This window comes from Misgurnus anguillicaudatus, chromosome 10 (genome assembly GCF_027580225.2).
Source record: "Misgurnus anguillicaudatus chromosome 10, ASM2758022v2, whole genome shotgun sequence".
NCBI classification, from domain to species: domain Eukaryota; kingdom Metazoa; phylum Chordata; class Actinopteri; order Cypriniformes; family Cobitidae; genus Misgurnus; species Misgurnus anguillicaudatus.
In genome coordinates, this window is record NC_073346.2 from 25183481 (window position 1) to 25199953 (window position 16473).

At 39.2% G+C, this 16473-nt stretch overlaps 1 protein-coding gene across 6 annotated transcripts in view; it reads left to right on the forward strand.

Annotated features, from left to right (window-relative positions):
• sema6cb (semaphorin 6Cb) overlaps positions 1-16473 on the forward strand; it is a 354388-nt gene that overhangs the window by 185588 nt on the left and 152327 nt on the right. For 3 of the 6 annotated variants that reach the window (XM_055210271.2, XM_073872211.1, XM_073872210.1), the window contains exon 1: positions 4163-4407. The exons of 2 other annotated variants lie outside the window; for them this stretch is intronic. The gene's annotated coding sequence lies outside the window, so the exon portion shown is untranslated. Of the gene's footprint in view, positions 1-4162; positions 4408-16473 lie in introns of those variants that run through there. One more of the 6 variants, XM_073872212.1, reaches the window with a different exon arrangement.

Genomic DNA, 16473 nt, shown 5'->3' on the forward strand with positions numbered 1-16473 from the left:
AAAAATTAATTTTCAGGACTAGATGTTTTCTTTAGGCATCGTCGGTGTTTAGTGTGACCTTTCTTGGCACTAAACACATCTTGAGCGTTTTTGAGCAGAATGAAGTAAAAAATTTGAAATTAGGATGTAATTTTATTTAGGTTTAAGAGATCCTGCAGTTTCCTACTATTGCTCAAGGGAGTTTACCCTAAAAACTTGACAAATCAGTTTACATTTTATACAGTTTTTAATACTATATACACATTTCTGATGTATTCTATTAAAGAGTCTGAGAAACAACTTTATACGATCACTATAACATAAAAGAACAAATCTAATTCTGGCATGGTGGCCTGAGACTTTTGCACAGTACTGGATCAATGTTTTTCCAGTATTATTAATATTGTTATCTTCACATTCTGTATAGAAGAGTTCATCCTCAAGGTCCTGAACTTGGTTATTTTATTTTTATGATTTGCAAATTTGGGAATTATTTTGAATTATTTCCTTGGAATTGTTCCAGATTTTTAATGTGGTCTCAAACCCACCACATTTATAAAACAGTGTCACTGAAGTCAAATGAAATGAATGTGTTGATGTTGAAATGTAGTAAGATATTTTGATGATGAATATAAGCATATGTTAGGGAAATTTGATCAGTGTGTCCAAACCCCTTTAACCACCACTGCTTCTGAAAAATGTCAACATTAGAAAAACTGGGGAATATTTTTAACAAAGTCCTGTGTCTGCTTCACATTGTGGTAGCATTGTACAGGTACAACACAAATTAAGATTTTAGGATTGTTTTGTAACCCTGCCACAATCTAAGACAAGTTTTGCTAAAGGACTATTATTGGAGGATATTGCAGCTAAAAACATATATTGGACTTGACAGCAAACCTAAAGCTCATAAATAAGAGCTGCATAACGGCGTATCTCATTTCACATGCGGATGAAGTTGTAAATATTGAACTTCTGTACAAAATGGCCTACTTAATTCTAAGGGTCAGAAATAGGGTGAAATTTGACCATAAAATAAACTGAATTATGAGCTTTACTATCCTCATAACGATGCTTTTAAAGATACAGTGTATGTCACCTTTTAAATCATAACTTTGTAAGAGTTTTATTATAAAAGTACTCAACTGAAAGTAAGAATCATTTGTAATTTTGTGCAGAACATAAATGCAAAGAAACATAATCTTAACCCGAATTCTTTAAAATATATATTTTCTGTTTATATCGATCCACAGTGTTCGTAGTCTTAACAGTGTCTGTTTGTTTCCAGGAACAGGAGTTTTCTAGATTTCTAACCACATGATTTGCTAGAGATGATGACAACAACAAGATGTGAGCCACCAAGTCAGTGTTTTTGTGTGTATAAACACAGTGTGGGCAGGTCATATGATAAACCACAGCACTTTGAGGTTTTGAGTCAAGACTGAATGTTTCAAGGAATGTTAACATGTAAACTTCAATGAGGCTCAGTAACATTTAAAGCATCACATGATAGTTTAATTAGAGAGAAGTAAAAACAGGAGGATTTTCATGAGATTTAAAATCTGGGATTTACAAACAAAAAAAAACCTGGAAAATACAGAAAACAAATTTGACATTTTTGTTTACACTAATTTATGTCAATAATAAAATATATTTATATTAATATTCTTATTGTTGTTGTTATTAATATTGAAAATTTAACACTTTTTTGTTACGGTCTCAGACCTTTGGAACTCACTATATTTCAGAGCTTTTGTTTGAATATTGCACACTGAAGCAGAAATATAAACAAGAATTAAAACAAAAAAGACGCAATTAAAACAAGAGTCTTTATAATTATTATTTTATATAGAGAGGATGGGTATATGGTGGTCATAAAGGGATGGACATGGTCAGAAACAATGCTCAGGTAGGCCGTGGCATTTAAATGAGGCCTAATTGGCACTAAGGTGCCTAAAGTGTGCCAAGAAAACATCCCCCACACCATTACACCACTACCACCAGCCTGCACAGTGATAACAAGGTATGATGTACCATGTTTTCATTCTGTTTACGCCAAATTCTGACTCTACCATCTGAATGTCTCAACAGAAATCGAGACTTATCAGACCAGGCAACATTTTTCCAGTCTTCAACTGTTCAATTTTGGTGAGCTCGTGCAAATTGTAGCGTCTTTTTCCTATTTGTAGTGGAGATGAGTGGTACTTGGTGGGGTCTTCTGCTGTTGTAGCCTATTAAGGTTGTACGTGTTGTGGCTTCACAAATGCTTTGCTGCATACCTTGGTTGTAACAAGTGGTTATTTCAGTTAAATTTGCTCTTCTATCAGCTTGAATCAGTCGGCCCATTCTCCTCTGACCTGTAGCATGAACAAGGAGTTTTTGATCACAGGACTGACGCATACTGGATGTTTTTCCCTTTTCACACCATTCTTTGTAAACCCTAGAAATGATTGTGTGTGAAAATCCCAGTAACTGAGCAGATTGTGAAATACTCAGACAGGGTTGTCTGGCACCAACAACCATGCCACGCTCAAAATTGCTTAAATCACCTTTTTTCCCATTCTGAGATTCAGTTTGGAGTTCAGGAGATTGTCTTGACCAGGACCACACCCCTACATGCATTGAAGCAACTGCCATGTGATTGATTGATTAGATAATGGCATTAATGAGAAATTGAACAGGTGTTCCTAATAATCCTTTAGGTGTGTGTGTGTGTGTGTGTGTGTGTGTGTGTGTGTGTGTGTGTGTGTGTGTGTGTGTGTGTGTGTGTGTGTGTGTGTGTGTGTGTGTGTGTGTGTGTGTGTGTGTGTGTGTGTGTGTGTGTGTGTGTGTGCGTGTGCGTGTGCGTGTGCGTGTGTGTTTTAATTCCCATAAAATTTAATAAAATAGTCTCTCTCAAGGTTTTTTTTTCCATAGGACTCTTTCCTCCTATTAAAAATAGTTTCGAGTTTTTTCAACCCCTAGGTAGTCCGCTGACATTGGCTTAACTTAGAACACTCTTCTATACGTTACTTTATTACTACACTCGCTACAGGTTAATTTTAGCCCCTGTACTCTGCTACTTATGTTGTCCACCGATTTTTCTGTGTTTTCTCCTGTTTTTATTAATGTAAAACAATTAAACAATTCAAAACAATTAAACAATTGTGAAAAGCGCTATATAAATACAATTGAATTGAACTACATTGACAAGTTAAGGAGATGAAATATAGAAAAACATGTGTAACATTTTTGCCAACATGCATTACGGAACAGTAAGCTGAACCCTTTTTTCATTGAAGGATGTGGGGCTGTATGGGCAGATCTACAGTGAATGGATTTGTTTCTTTTCCAAAAAGTTCGCCACAGTTACTGGGCTTTCAGCAAACATCCAATTGCCAAAGGAAATTACTCAGATAAATCTGACTGTAAATGCTCCAAAGCAACCAAAAAACCCAAGAAAAGCATGACAGCGCAAAATATAAAGATAATTTTACTATGTGCAAACTAGTTCCAAAACATCTTAAACAGTCTGACATGCTGGAAATCATAAACATAATTTTGTCCACCATCCATGCCTAAAACCTGTTGATCTTTTCCATGCTATATGTACTTATCCCCTTTCTTTTTGATTTTCCAGAAAATCACCAATAGTACCAATAGGTCATAGAGCTTAGAGCATTTATAGTACAAAAACATCTAAATAGAGAGGGAAAATATGTTCAGCCACATTACATGGCTGGACCGGAGTGGCTGACCACGGCAGCTAAACCAGGTTTTATGGTCCACGGCTAAGCTCTGCTGGAAATCTCTTGTCAAGGGAGAGTTGAGCTCTCTAAAAGTGCCCACTGAACCAAGCTGATTTCCTCTCTGCAATAACTCTGGGTGCAGTCACACAGCTGAATGTTTGCTCTGAGCCTACAATCAACACATAACAGTGTTACAAATCCACATAATGGAACAAAATGCCCTTTATTTTATGATGTAACTCTAAATGCTATCATCTCATTTGCCATTAGCCATCTGAGTCCAGTCACACCAGCAGTTTTGGATATGTAATGGATTATTAGTCATGTACATGGATCTACAATTCAAACAGGGCACGTTTTGGGAGGGGCTTCGGGGGAACTTTTAAAGAGAAACATCCAAAATACTTCGGCGGATGATGATTGGATAACCGGCCTGTCATTTAAATCCATGGGCGTGACTTGAACGCGATCGTACTCAATGTAACAGAGTTTTAGCGCAGTCTTGCTTTGGTAATAGGCGTGTGTGAACTGTGTGCGCGCCAGGGGGCTTACCAATATGATTAATGAAGAAAATTAACGAGAAACGCTAAAGAAACGGTCCGATTTTCTGTTTCGTCCGTGTTTAATACAAGCCAGCTTCGAGTCTGCGAGGGATCAGCGTCCGACACGAACACAAAGGAACATTAAAAGGAAAACAAAGGTAAACGGGCTGTTTTTCTTCATCGCTAGAAGTTTGTTCATTGCGTCTTTCTCTTGGATCTGAAATCTGGACATGACAGTCGGTGAAGTTTGTTTGGGATAAAAAAAACACCGCAATATTTTGCAGAGTTTGAGGGGAATAAGCAGACGATACATGTATTTTACTGTGTGGCGATGTACAGGCAGTCTTTATTGCTAAAAACAGAACGGCTGTGATCTGAATTATTGCTCTCTCTAGTTTTTCGCGTTTTTGGTGTTGTTATATCTACACGCAATGCTCTGCATTGCACAAGTGAAGGAACCACTGCGTTTCATGTTTTAATTCTGTGATATGATTGTTGACATCGTATGAGTCACACTGGCCACTTTAAAGTATTGGGTTTTTCATATTGGGTTTTCCAGCTGAACCTGTATTTGCGGTTGCTGTAGGTGTTGGCACGCTAGACATTTATCGCGTCTGTGGTCGCGATCACTACACGACACGCGTCCAGTTGTTTAGATAACACGCGCAGCACTTTCATTGCGCTAGCTGAGTTAAATATACGCAGACATCGTCGTATCTCGCTGTCGAAAATACTGATTATGGATATTGTTGACGATTTTTATCCATTTAATATTTTTAAGTAGTCATAAAGAGAGTGCATGATTTTTGAAGCGTGTTGCACAGCTTTGACAGCAGCGTGCTGGACGGAGTATTTTAAAAGGCTGCTTATAATTACGCTTGCAAAAAATACCATGATAAGTCTTACTACTGTCCCTGTAAGACCAATTAATTATTGTATGCTTTAATATGAGTATTCGGTGTTTTCTGAATAAATTTGTTTTTCTTTGTTCTTGTTATGACTAAAACCATATTTTTTCTATGGTACCCCAAACTGTCTTAGTTTGGTGGAAGGGCTCAATAAAATAAGAAAAACCTCTTTAATAATTATTTTAAAGGCGATTCAGAGCTGTTGAATTGCTTTAAGCGATTTCGTCTCTGCCAAAATTCAGCCCTAAGCCTGAATATTAGCCAGCATTCATCCCTCAGACTGCAGGAGGTATATTTCTGTCATCCACCCCGAGGTTTCTTAAATCATCTAAGACTTATTGAATAATGAATAGATTGGTGGGCTATCATTACACGTTTTCCTGTGGTCCTCTACTTCCTTTTAAACGTTTAATAACTCTTATTTAATGAGTGGGTTTGGTTCATAATTACAATACATGTGCTCTTAAAATATTTAACCAGCAATTCTGATGGCACAAGTGCAATTTTAATGAGTTCGTCTAGAGACTTATGTGTAGCCTATTTCTTGAAATGGCCCTTTTTTTCTGGCTTACCCGATATTAAGATTGTTATAAGTACGCCTATTTAATAAATCATCTTGTTTAAAGTCACTATTGTGTCGTATTGTCGTAGTGTATTGCTTGTTGTTCTCCTCCACTTATGGCAGTTTAGTTGTCTTTCTTGTATGAAAGGCACATTATTGGTGATTGTTACATTTTTTTTGTAAATTATATAGCACGAAACGTGAAATTGTTGGATGATCTCATCGGCATTCTGTGTTATGTATGCCTTTTGTCTGAGACTTTGATCCCTTAGTTTGGAGTCATCACGACTGCTGACATCCCTTGTCCTTGGTTTTAATATAAACTATAAACATTTACCTGCTCACCATTAACTTAATTAATATCAGTAGTTTAAGGTTTATTTGCATTTGGTGGTCTCTGGTAGTTAGACCCAAGGCATTTCCCCCTCCAACCTTTACCACCAGTTTTATCTTACCCCATCATGGCTGCCTCGGGGCTGAGGTAATGATGCGTATAGCCTGGGGTGTAATTTTATTTCCAATTTCCTGTTGCTGTAGTTTTGCCCCGAATGATGTTACGCTAACTGTGCACCGCGGATGACTGTGGGCTCGTAATGGCTCTTAGGGTAATGAGAACTAAAATAGCCTGGGTGCTACGATTGGATCAAAGCCATCTACCTTTGTTTCTTTCCGATTTCATCAGACGTGGGCAATTTACTTTTAGGACTTGTTTCACTGGTTTAGTTATTCATAGCCATTTTTATGATGGATTGAAACTGCGGAATGGAACAAATGCGAGTTCGTTTTCGAACCGAATCGATTCATTTACATTTGAATCTGCACTAAACGACCAAATGTACCTGTTCTGGACCGGCGGTGAGACACAATAGATCACGTTCAATTAGTTACCCCAGGGAGTTCAGTCGGCACCATAATGGCCCCTCATATTTCATTTTGATTGTTGTAACCCATGGCAACAGGGTAGGCAGTTGCTGTTAGGCACACGTAAAGGTAAGGCTATGGAGGCTGGTGAGAAGTTTGTGGGGCGCAGTAGAATCAGATCTGTTTGTTCCTGCCTGGCTGCCTGAGTCCAGTGAGGGGTTTCGTACCCCTGGGGAGTGAATTATTACCTGTCAGACCCGGAGCCGCTGCATCATCTATTACGCAGCCCTTCTCGTGGGGGCAGTCAGCCCGAGCCTGGCATCACGATCAGTGGGCCTTGGCCTTCAAACCTGCCTTTCTCTCCCCAGTTGGGTATAACTTGTGTGGTTTCAGGTATTATAAATGTGTGGTTACGCTGTGGGGAGGCACTTCCACATAGAGTGCGCTGGATCGGCTGTAGTGTTTGTTAATGCCATGTTTAAGTTTACTACGGTATGGGTCCGAGATTACAGCTGAGAGGTCATGATAACTATTTCAGTCCTCTATAATCTGCTGTAATGGATGGCACCGTCGTGCTAAACCCTGTTATCAAGTAGTTGGTGGTCAATGATGCTAATTTGTAGCACATTCACACTTAAAGTAATTCTGGTACCTTTCAGAATCACTTCAGAACACCAAACCTATTTGTACTCCTGCCTGGAGGCAAGGACTGTTACTACCAGCAGAATGGGGTGAGAAAGCTAGTGATGCAAGCTGAGAGAGAGAGAGAGAGAGAGAGAGAGAGGGAGGGAGCATGAGTGTTGGACTTGACGTTGGACGAGAGACAGGCCTCAGCCCTCAGTTTCCTTCTGCCCTTGGACAGACTGCCTGGCTTCCAGCAGCTTTGTAAGCCATTTTTCTGAAACTTTAACCCTCTTGTCAAACATCACGCTCACAACCACAGCAGCCACAGATGGAGGGACACGGAGTACTGGCCACTCCTGCAAAGCACGCTGAGATGGAGTGTGTCCAGATACTACACAAAGACAAAGATATGTTTGCAAATTAAGGAAGATTAAACCGAGCTAAAAGAAAAGCAGACCTTGTGCTGAGTACAACAGCGTACAATACACGTTTCTGGTGTTTTATACATTTCCATGCGTGTAATCAGTTGCTTGTGGGTGCTGGAGTAACAACAGATGTCCAGAGCAAGGATTACCATGATATGTTACCATGACAGCTATTTTTTTTATTAAATCCTCATGTGCCGTCAAAGGCTTCACCCAACTAGGGCAAAGAGTACAGCTATTCGGAAAGGAATATGTGTACTACAAGTAAAGCTCTGTGTGCATGCTTTTTTTGGCACTTTTATACTGTAGACTTGCATTGTAACTATAAACTAAAGGGAAGACTGATTAATCGGTTTTGACGATTAATCGGCACTAGGGATGCATTTACTAAACTAAGCCTATTATAAGTGAACTACGGCTTTGTGCAGTTAATGCGGCTCCATCTGTAAGCATGGATGGTGATTTACTACTTATCAAGGAACCGGCTTCACTGACGAGATGCGCAATGACTATCGCGTGCAAATTATCGCACGTCCCTAATCGGCACCGATAGTTAATTGGTGGAACAATCGGCTATGGGCAAAAAAATCCATGACGATAGTGTTTCCGAGTGCGTCATAATGAAGTGATTAATTTGCTGAGATGCTACATTAGCAGAGAAACAAGAGCAGGAACATAAGTTTGTCGTCAAGGTTGGTTAATTACTTTGTGTTATATATTTTAGCACTGTTTCACTTTGAGTGTTATGTTTGTTTTTTTATCCAGTATCCATTTGAAAACTGTCGGTCGATTAATCGGTTATTGGCAAGTAGGGAACCAACTTGGGTATCGGTAAAATCCATTATTGGTTGACCTCTACTATAAACAGTTTGCTTTGATATTGTAGCACTGTGAGGTTTGTAGCTAAAAGTCTCTTTCAATCTTGAAAATTTGTTAAACACATTATAAATGTATTGCTGAAATACAGCAAAATACTGTAAACTTAGTACTAAATTGCAGAGTTAGATCATTAAACAGTTTTTTACCATTTCAGGATTATTTGGGCAAGGTTTAAACATGGCCCCGCCCCTAACACAATTGCGAGCATCCATTCAGGTTGTAGCTGTATTTGGAAGTTGAGAGGGGACGGCAGTTTTCCTGCGAGTGGGTGTGGTTTCAGCGCAGACAGCGGACACGCCCCCACCGCTTGAGAGCAGAAAATGCTCATGCTGCCTATTTTTCCAAGATTTGGATCTTATTTTATTTCGTTGGTGTTTTTTCCAGCATTCATATTTGGTTGGGTGGTTAATAAAATTTTTCTGTGGTGTGACAAACTCAAAACACATTTAATATCTGACTTTACAGGGACTTTAAGAGACCAAATGGAGTCATGAGATTCACGGACAAGGCTTAAGGCTAGTCTTGGACTAAAACACATGTTTAAGCTTTCTCGACTGGAAATAACTTGCACTGACAAATAGGGCCGGGCGATTTGTCCCCTTAAAAAAATCTGTGATTAAAAAAATCTGTGTTTTTTTATTTTTTATAAAAAATTCGATTTATGATTCGATTCGATTTTTTTTCCCCGCTTCCATTTAAAACAAAATAATTTGCAAACTGTACATATATTTAAAAAATATATATTTATTATATTTAAATAAAATGCATCAACATGAAATTTACACACATCCAAACTCCACACCACTGAAGTCGAATATATTTTTTTTGGAAGGAGCTGCCCTCTTTCGCCGGCTGTTTTTGCGATGTTGTTTGTGTATGCATGCGCTGCCCTTGGGAGAGGGGAGGGGCAGAGGGCTGCGCCGCAGGGAGCGTGCTACGGAAACCCTGAAGGAAGATTTGGCGAATGCAAAATGTATGTACTGCGCTATACTGCAGAGGGGGAGAAAAAATCTATTTTTTGAAAATATGAATCGATTTGACCTACCAACTCGATTTTAAAATCAAATCGATTTTTTCCCAGCCCTACTGACAAATCCTAAAATATGCCAGTGCCTAAAATATGCTAGTGATGTCTTTTTTTAAAGGTGCAGTGTGTAAATTTTAGCGGCATCTAGTAGTGGTGAGGTTGCGAATTGCAACCAACGGCTTAGTCCATGGCTCACCCCTTGCTTTTGAAACATAGAGAGGCTACGGTGGCCGCCACTGGACAAGCATGTCATCGTCGGAGACAACTTGGTAAAATAAATGGTCCTTTAAGGGCTTCTGTAGAAAAATGGCAGCACAAAATGGCGACTTCCATGTAAGGGGACCCTCGTTGTATGTAGATAAAAAGGTCTGGTTCTAAGGTAATAAAAACATAACGGGTTATTATGTAAGGTCTTTATACACCCCTGATAATATAGTTTTGTATATTATTTTGCATTTCTGTCAAAAGACCCTTCTAAAAATTACACACTGCCCCTTTAAAGGCATGTTTATATTAGATGCTTAGGCCTAGTCTTGGCATTAGCTAAGCCATGTCTGTGAAACCGGGCCAAAGTGTTTCCACAAAGAATTTTTCAACTAGACACAATGAAGGTATTTGTTGATATACAGTTACAGTAACGCTATTGGATAAGTCTAAAGTGCTGATTTTGTATTTAACCCTACATAAAAATGAAATAAATACAACTCTATTTATTAGTACTTATGTTAATACAAACTATTTTATAGTTAATAGGGAATTTTACTTCCTTTAAGGTATTAAATGGTTGTTTTGCTATTGGATTTCTTCGCTGGTTTAATGAAAACAAACGCAGCTCCCTTTCTCACGCACATACACTGTGAATCATATGAGAGACAAAGGCGCTGCCTACACACATTTCCATTTTTTGAAGATGTAAAGCTATCCAAGAAATAAGAGCTAAATGCAGACCGAATATTAACAGCATGAAATCACCGAAGTGTGTTATTGTTTATAGTATTTTTATACATTCTCTCTCATCCACCCGATTACAGACTCACGATTGCCCTGTTTTGCTCATTTGAATATTCAGCCATACCCGCAGCCTCCAGGCACTGCCACACAGGCACCTTTTTGTCCCTGTCACATTGGTATGCTAGAATTCAAAGCAAAGCTCGCTACCACGGGCAAGAACACGGCTTTCGTTCGCCAGCCACCATCCTAATCTCCCTCGCCTTCCTAATGCCAACCTGCATTTCGAATGGAAGCTGCAGCTTTCCTTTTTAATTACTGTTCTCAATACATACAGGTTATCGATTGGCTCAGTCCAGGGTGGTGGTTTTGGGGTTGCTCCAGATTGTGCTTTAAATGATCTCTTAATCACTTTATAATGGAACAACTCTTCCTGCCGCATTGATTACCTGCTTGTGCTGGAATTGTGGTGCGGCTTCAACTTTCTAATCTGGTTTAAAAGTCTTAGGGCTCGTTTGTAACATGCTCATTTTCCCAGAATGCCTGAGAAAAGGCTTAATTTTAACCTCTCTTCCCCTCGTGGGGGAAGATAAAGCATCGTTCATGCGTAGATAACCTGATATAGAGTATTATGCAGCCAGTTATGTTGCTTCCATCACCCTGTAATGAGTTTAGAGCGTGGAATCTGATTTAAAGTGTGTGATTTTCAGCACGCTGCATAGAGAAAACCACATTCTCGGCAATGATTTTCAGCCTCTGCGTGGAATTGAAGATTGTTTTTGGAAAGTTCACAAAACCCCCAAACTCCCATAACGGGAGCAAGTAAACACACGTACAAACGGAGAGGCACAAACATGAAGACGTCAAGTGAAAAAGAGCAGAACGGAGGTTTTTCTAGGGGGAACATCACTTATTTTCAGGTGTTTGGCAGCATCTACTTTGTTAAAGGGAAAGAATGTGAATTTTTGAGAGAAAAGAAAGAGGATTCATTTTATATTGTTCGCATGTTGGTGACCTTTAAGAGTCAGTCTGAATGTTTCGCATTTGTTTGCGTTTTCTTTCACAGTGCCTTTTTATAGGTGGCTATAAAGAGCGCATCTGAATTGCGCTTATCAGAGTTAGTGCTGAATAAATGACTTGACTGCTTCACTGCATGTTTTTAAAATGAAAATTTTTATGGCTCTAAAGAATGAAACGGAGCAGGAAATTACAGCCTGAAGATAAGGAGATTCTTTCCCGGTGGAATCCCGTGGTACCGCAATGCCACACGTCACTCATCCAGGACAAGCAGCATTCATCAACCGCAAAACGCAGCTTTGAATTGAAAATTCGGTTGTGAATGTGTGTGCACGTATGCTCAATATGTAGGTGTTTTACTTTGGTGTAGGTTTAATATGACCACCAGCATTTCTTGTGAGTCCCCCCGATTTCTACAGAGAAACATTTTTCAAAGATGGCTGTAGCACTGGTGATTTGTAGGAGATCAACTGAAAGATGAAACTTAAAATAAACATTTCTGGCAGGTTTTTATTATATCTGTAAATGAAACAACTAAAGTAAACACAAAATTAAAGCTAAAACAAAAAAAATCTAGAAAAACTACTTGACCTTACACTGTCGGGGAAAAAAAATCCCTAGCTGTCCCTGGGATGGGACCCTTTCGAAAATTAAAACTTTGCATATAGACCGTTTCATCGTACACACGTGATACACATCTGGATCTGAACCTTACTTCCGGTTTTGTTTTTTTTAATGGTCTGACTAGTTGCTAAACTGATCTCTTGAACAAATGCCTCGTCGAAAATAACAAATGTTTTGGTTTTCTAGGTAATCTATGTGCTGTTTTTTGTGCTTGTTATATAAATAAACTACGTTTAAAGAACTTTGTTGTTATTTATTCTTAGCGGAGTTTACTGGAAGTAACGTGCGGATCGCGACAGCCGCTTGTTTATGGTGTTAAGGCTGAAACCGTCTGTAAAGAGCTAATATTGGTACCTTAAAGGTACATATTTCTGCCTTAGTTACCCCCTTACTACCCCATTTTTGACCATTTTTTTTCTGACAGTGAAACCTTCACACATCGTTCATTCAATTCTTTGGTACACTTAGAGGACTTTGCTAAAAATCGTTATACTAAATACTAAAGTGGTATTTCTGAATCACGTAAGGCTATATTTAGGCAGATTATATGAACATATAATATGTGCCGAGCGCATATGGTCAATTTCATCTCTAAAAGGGAGTTTGGGGACTCAAAGCACAGCAAAGCACAGATGACAACAGGTTTACTCGAGACGGCGCAAGCTAGCACAAAGGTAAAGCTAATCTTTACATTATACCGATGACGCTGGTTGTGACGATTTTCTCAGACCAATCAGTGATCTACAGTGTTTTCGCATCACGTTTTGGTATCAGCTTGGTACCCCAACTGTGGTGGTCTCAAAAAAAAAGTATTGGGTACTACGTACTGCACCCAGTGGAAAGGCCTCAAAAGTAAGCTGACCCGACTCAAACCGTGGTGTATTATGCAATGGAAAAGCGCCATAATATTATCTCATTTGTGATAAGAGCGTTTTATATAACTCACTATTGGTCAAATTCCTTTTTTAGAAATATGTGATCTCGTGAGCCTTCTTTTTCTTGAAGATGTGCAATGATTGTTGCTCAAAGTCAAACTTGGAAAGAAAAAGGTTCAAATAAGTTATAAGTTTTAGTGGTTGTTATACTTTGCCCCCTGTAAATGGAAAGTCTACACTATGACCTTTTGTAGATCTGGTCAAGGCATTTTTGTTCGGCCGGAAAGAAAAAGAAGCTGATCTGAGAGTTTAAACCTCAATGTCTGGCTTTGTGTGCATGAGCCAATTTTTGTGAGTACGTGCACATAGCCTAGGTTTGGTTTGGACCCTGTTGAGTTTTACATCAGAAACAGACATCGCTCTTGCGCTGCTCCTGCAAACTCTCTTATGGAGACAGGGTTTATTTTTAGGTCTGGCTGCAGAGGTGGGGAAGGGGTATAAAATCACCCCTTGGGCCTCGGCCAAAACGCTCGCCCCCACCCTATCCCCACGTTCCTCAAGTATGTCCCACCGTCAACCGTTTGATGACTTCACTCTGGATGTATGTGAGAAGAAAAATGAAGATGTTTATATAAAGGCTTTTTTAGTTTTCTATCCATTAAGGCTATTTGTATCATGTACCAGGTACCTGCAGATATCTTCAGTCGGTTCTGGTGTGGAGCTTCCAGGCGGTTGCATTTGATCTCGCTTTATTGCTTTCTCACATTATCTGTGTGTTGGCCTGCAGCTCATCCCTGCGGAGCAATCTCTGATGTATGAGAAACAACTCGCTATAAACACATTTCAACCACCGAGACTGATATTAGCCCTAATGCATCTCTCGCTACTGACATATAACCAGATTTTCTCTCCCTTTTTCTAGTCCCCTGTGTCATCATATAGTGATCACAGTGGATATAACTGGGAAAATTCAAGACTCCCTGAAATAATCAAGTCTGCCCTCCGTGCCACATCTCCCTCCAGCCCCCTAAAAATATCATATGATGATGAGATACATTGATTTACATAGCGACAGGGCTGAGTGGGTTCTAGCTCTCCCTGCTTCCCTAAGGTGCATCACATGAAATACACATTGAATACAGTGTGAAACTGTAGTTGTTGTTGTTTTTTTGAGTCCTTGAAAAGCTTGCGTTTTTTTATTTCCTGTTTTCTTCCCTTATCTATACGTTATTTTTTTGTTAGTGTAATGTAGACTGGTAGTTACTAGATTTTTCTCAGGAGGCCACTTTGTTACTCCGTTAGCAAGGCACATGCTTCATTAATGTACACAACCATATTCTTTCTTACTTTAACTAGTGATGTACATGCATGTCATTTTTTCACTTCGATTAATCCATAGGTCTTAAAAATGAGTACTCTATTAACTAGGGGAGGGGCAATCATATTGAAAATAATATCGTAACATTTCTAGCCTTTAAAGCACGCGTGCTAAACTGTTCACTTTAAATGCTTATATCTTCTGTATGCGAATGTTGATTCATAACAAAATGCTTTTTTGCATAGTTGTGTTTGAAACCGGCTCGGGTTAGGTATGTAACTGTTGTTTCCTGAGAAGGGAACGAGATGCTGCGTCTCTTTCCATACTTCCTGCGTCTCTGTAACGCCGTCTTCGGCAATATTTCAGATAGCGATATACTTCCTGGCTCCCGCGTCACCCTGTCTTTGTTGTTGAGCCTCACCATTGCTTGAATTTGATATAAACATTCAGACGCACTTACCCCTGGGGGTGTCCCCAAAGTGTCACCGCAGTGAAGCAGCGCGAGTTCCCTCGAAAAGCGAATGTAACCTTACTCTAACTTGAAATGTGTCCCCACATTTAGTCCTTGAATTTGAGGGTATTGGACCTGGAAAGTCCTTGAAAGGTCCTTGAATTTGAAGTTAAGTAAGGTGTGGGAACCCTGAATATGAGATGATATGACGGAACTTGTGAAAGCGCTGTATATTTTGCACCCGACTGACTGTATTTTCGTCTTACAGAAGTGAATGCGAAAGTTACTGTTTCCTTTTAATACCATAATGCCTCAATGATAAGGCTTCACAGCGTTTCGCGGATCAGCGGGGTAGCCGGAGCCAGAGCGAGCGCCCATAGGAAGCTTTTGAATCATGCATGGTACTGATGTCAGCTTATGTCGACGTCAAACACGCACCCAGTCTTCACTACCACATGTCACACGGTCCTCGTTTTCGTGATTGATCGTCGATGCCACGTTCGAATACTCGATCAGTCGATTACTCGGGGGCCCATTCCGAACTTTAACGTGTAAAATATTTGTACTGTCATGGCAGTGATGGTGCTGTCAGTTTACCTTGTTGTTGCATCTTCAAAAGTGCAGAATAAAATGTGACACTGAATTTGAAACATCACATTTGTAATTTCTGCATTTATTATTAAAGTATTTATTAGTAATACAGTGGAAATTCGTAGATTTGGTTAGCATGTTGATTTACGTTGTGCGCCCCTAAATTTTCTGGTTGTGCCCCTAAAATTTTCAGTTGTGCTCTTAGTGAAAAAGTTAGTCTGAAGCCCTGTATATATAACATTGTCAAACTAAGAGAAGGCCCACATGCAGCCTTTAAACCTGCCCAGTTTCCAGACAAAAAAGAAAATATGCCTTTTCTCCTTATTCTATTTTAGACTACAGATGTGCAATATGCATATCGCAATAGTTTGCAATAACCAAATGAGAGAGACTGGCGAGACACAGTGATGCTTTCTTTTTTCACGGAAAGAATGTAAAGCATATGTTGGTTATATTTAATTTTCAGTTTCAGTTATTATCATTTTTATCGATTTTACAAATTTAAAGCATGATTGTATCACATCTTATTATAATTTTTGTTGAACAAAATCACATTTTTCTTCAATATCACACAGTCCTAGTTGCATGTGTCCCTAAACTCACTTGGCCACGTTAAACTGAATCCAACAATGCTGCATTCAATTTAGATTTCGATTTTTGGGTACTGTTCTCAATTAGCATGATAATAGCGTGTAGATAGACGGGAAGAACTAATCTTATTTTTTCGGTGACAATCGACAGCTTATTATAATACAGAACGCACCATCAGTTAATCTAACATGCCGAACTGCTTTATAAATCTCTCATATCACACACCAGCAGCAGATGGGAAAGGGACAATGGCTTGAATTATATTTCACTTTTATAATATTATGTTTTTATAGCGCAACCCGTTTCCACGGCTATTATTCCGTTGTAATAGTTTCCCGGTGGGTACTGCAGGAAAATTGAAGCGTTGGCACAGCAGAGTTTATTGAAGGAAGAGTGAGGGCAGAGAGTAAGTTAGTGACAGTGGGGGTATATTTGCCAGAGCAAAGAAAATGTTCATCCAAAAGTCTGGAAAAGTTTGCGCTGTTGTTATTTCAGTAGAAATGAAGGTGGCATAATGCTCCCC